Below are 4,472 nucleotides of genomic sequence, written 5' to 3'. Positions count from 1 at the left end.
GTAAATTACAGGCGGCTATAATTTTACCTTACTTTGTCATCTACACGTATTCGGTTTCCTACGGGCAACGTGCCCTACGGCGCCGGAGGAAAATTCAGGCTTACGGCTAGAGCTATTACACGTATTTGAACGGCCGGAGGCAAGTGGGTCAGTGTGGCACTGTTTGTGGTGGACGGGTGACATGTCTTATCTCGACGACATTCTCGTTCCTATTGCTCTAGCGTGCTACTTGAAGGTGAAAACAAGAAGAAGGAAGATTTGGTTCAAACAATGGCTGCATAAACGACAAAAATACTCTCATGTTAACTTAATGAAAGAACTACCACTAGAAAAAGATGACTGGTTTAACTACATGCGAATGGATCACGACACATATTTGGAACTCTTAAGTCAGGTATCACCTTTAATAGAAAAAAAAGGACACTTGCATGAGAGAAGCAAATAGTCAACATGAGCGTCCTTCAGTTCAGCCACTCAGACTGATGTCATACCATATGGTGAGCAATTACACGCTACGCCCTCAGTCCTGACCTACGACGGCCGTACGGCCAACTTTAGTACTGGCGAAAGTTCATCCGGCCGGCCGTGGATGAGCTTTCATACGGCCGATTTGCTATCACACACTCCGGTTTGAACATATGCTAGCGTTGCGACCGACGGCGCCGTAGGGGCTTAATAGGGGCTTTATGGCTTGGTGACCTTAGTATCACTCCTTAACATCAATATATTTGTTTTTAAAACGGTAAACACGTGGCAACATTAATTCCAGGATTTTTACCGTTTTTTTTACGACAAATTTTTAACAGTGTATGCAAATAGTGTAGAGCTATTAAAGCATTCGGTATTATTTGGAGTCTTTGGGATACTAATATAGGTCAGTTCAGGTGAATTCTAATATCTGACCCTTCGTTCATAAGGCTCAGTACACTATTAAAAATTTTCCGTAAAAATCGGTAAAAATCCTGGAATAAATGTTGCCACGCATTTACCGTTTTAAAAGCGGATATATTTACATTAAGGAGTGATATTACGGTCACCAACCAGTAAGAGATTATGACAAAGTAGGATGAAAATTACTGTCTCTTGTATTTTACTGAAATATGGCTGACAACAGTATATTTTTACGGAGAATATCAAATTAAAATTACGGTTTCTTTTTCTAACAATGTACTACACAGTACTCCCGAAGTATTATTCCAGCTATGACTAGATTGTGGAATGATCTTCCGAATCAGGCAGTTGAATCGGTGCAACTATTAAAGTTCAAACTTACAGCAGATGTTTTGATGTTGAAGAGGTTGATGTAAGTTTCTCTTCATAGTTTATGTATGACGTATCTATTTTAATGTCATTGTCAGGTGTATGAGGAAAGAGGAGACTGTGTAAGGAATATGCCAGACTATTCTGACTATTTGTTGCCAAAGAAAAAACGGGCCTTGAACTTTTTATTTGTATATGTATATATATATATATATATATATATATATACTTATATATATATATATATATATATATACATACATATATATATATATATATATGTATATATCTTGAAAGGATACCTTATCAGTTTGTTTGGAAATAGATTATCCGATATTTCCAGTGTATGCGATTTAATAAATTTAATAATTGTGATTTATTATTCTTTTTTTTCATTTCATTTTATTAACTTTAGTAGTTTATTCATGATATCATAGGAAAAAGCTTTTAATCATTTAAGATGTACTTTTTATTTTTTTTTCATTTATTATTTGTATTACCAGCCAAGCTACAACCCTAATTGGAAAATCGGAGCTATGCAAGCCCAGGGGCTCCAACATGGAAAGTAGCCCTTAGCGAAAACGCAGTAGAGAAGCAATCAAAATAATTATAAAAAATAAATAATAAAACAGAAATAAAAAAAAAAATTTATCGAAACTGATATACGGTAAAACAATACCTCTTTCGGGCTTCTGGTTATATCAATTTAATTATCGAACTATAAAGGTTTAAAGGCCGCTAATAAATTGCAGGGGGAAAGAGACCGCGACATTGCCCTATCGAGTAGCACAATTAGAGACTGACCATATGTGATCAGCGCCCAAGCCCCCTCTCCACCCAAGCTAGGACCAAGGAGGGCCAGGCAGTGGCTGCTGATGACTCAGCAGATAGATCTATGGGCTCTCCCAAACCCCCAAATCCTTAGCTCACTGATTGAGGTTGCAGCGACCAAAGAAACTAACGAGTTTGAGTGAGACTCGAACCCCAGTCTGGCGTTCACCAGTCAGGGACGTTATCACATCGACCACCACAATTCTATAGACTCGTATCCGTCCACTCCGTTAATCAGTGGAACTTTAATGTAAAGTCCGGATAAGTCCTTTATTCGAAACAGTTTATTCCCGAATAACTAATTAATTCGAACATTATTTTGGCGTCGGGTTGATAATGAATCCTTCCTGTTAATCAACCCCGGGAGATTTAATCAACCCCGGGAGATTTTCTTCATAATGAGCTTGTGTATTGAGGCATTAATCTCGGCAGTCGAGCATTCCAGTTTATAGAGAGATTATCAGATATTTCCTTTCACCGTCCAGCGATTATTAATCATTTCATCTTGTGCTTCGATGGCGGTGACGGGCATAGTTCTTTAAGAAATCCATTGAATAGTTTTATGTTTTTGATAGAGGGAAGGAAAATTGATTGATAAACAGACAGATAGAAAGATAAAAAACTGATTGACAAACAGACGGACAGAAAGATGAAATTTTATCGACAAAGAGACTGACAGAAAGATGAAAAACTGATTGACAAACAGACTGACAGAAAGATTAAAAACTAATTGATAAACAGACCAACAGAAAGATGAAAAATTGATTGACAAACAGACTGACAGAAAGATGATCAACTGATTGGTAAACAGACTGACAGAAAGATGAAAAACTGATTGACAAAGAGACTGACAGAAAGATTTTAAACTAATTGATAAACAGACCAACAGAAAGATGAAAAACTGATTGACAAAGAGACTGACAGAAAGACTAAAAACTGATTGGCAAAGAGACTGACGGAAAGATGAAAAACTGATTGATAAACAGACCAACTGAAAGATTAAAAACTAATTGATAAACAGACCAACAGAAAGATGAAAAACTGATTGAGGTAATAGTTTACAATACCACGCTCTCCATTTACTCCAAAATAATGCAATCCTGCAGTTTTCATCTTCTTGCACAGTAATTAGGTGGTTATTTAAATTCTGGGAAAGCAATAATTACCAAGATATGTTGAGGAAGGGGAAGGGGTTATAAAAAGAAAATAGCTCGGTTTCCTCATCAAACGACTTTGAAGTGACATGTCAACAAAGTCAACGAAACAGGATTCGTGATGCCAGCGTACATAAAAGTTCGTGATGCCAGCGTACATTTGATATACTGTATATTCAAAATATACTTAATCAAAAATTGTGTGATTACTCAAAAGTGTCACTATTTGTAAATTGCATATTTTATGGACACTTTTGAGTAATTAATCCATTTTTAACTAAGCATATTTTGAATATACAGTATATAAAATGTACGCTGGCATCACAGACTTCTGTTTATGTACGCTGGCATCCCAAATCCTGTTTCGTTGACTGTGTTGACATGTCAGTTCCGAGTCGTTAGTGAGGAAACCAAGTTATTTTCTTTTTATAACCCCTTCCCCCTTCCTCAGCATATCTTGCTAATTATTGCTTTCCCAGAATTTAAATAACCACCTAATTACTGTGCAAGAAGATGAAAACTGCAGGATTGCATTATTTTGGAGTAAATGGAGAGCGTGGTGTTGTAAACTATTACCCTGATTGATAAACAGACCAACAGAAAGATGAAAAACTGATTGATAAACAGACTGAGAGAAAGATGAAAAACTGATTGACAAAGAGATTGACATAAAGGAGAATTAATTGACAAACAGAGCAACAGAAAGATGGAAAACTGAATTTCAAACATACCAACTGAAAGTCATATAGACTGAGAAAGAAGGAAAATTAATTGACCTTCAGGGAGGAGGAAAATTAATTGACACACTGACAGAAAGATAGAAAATTAATTGACTAACAGAGCAGCAGTATGATGGAAAACTGATTATAAACATACCAACAGTCAAATAGACCGAGAAAGAAGAAAAATTAATTGACCTTCAGGAAGGAGGAAAATTAATTGAAAAACAGGCTGACAGAAACAAGGAAAATTGATTGACAAACAGGCCGATAGAAACAAAGAAAATTTAGTGATAGGACTATGGAAAATTAATTGACAAAGCGAGCAACTGATAAGAGAAATAAGGAATTAATTGACAAACAGACACGCAGAAAGAAGGAAAATTAATTAACTAAGACTAACATACTGATACAAAGAAGGAAAATTTACTAATAGCACTATGGGAAATTGATTGACAAACGGACCAACAGAAAAGAGAAATAGGAAATTAATTGACAAACAGACCAT

The sequence above is a fragment of the Palaemon carinicauda genome, chromosome 12 (assembly GCF_036898095.1).
Source record: "Palaemon carinicauda isolate YSFRI2023 chromosome 12, ASM3689809v2, whole genome shotgun sequence".
Classification (NCBI taxonomy): domain Eukaryota; kingdom Metazoa; phylum Arthropoda; class Malacostraca; order Decapoda; family Palaemonidae; genus Palaemon; species Palaemon carinicauda.
Note: the sequence above shows the minus strand (reverse complement) of the source record.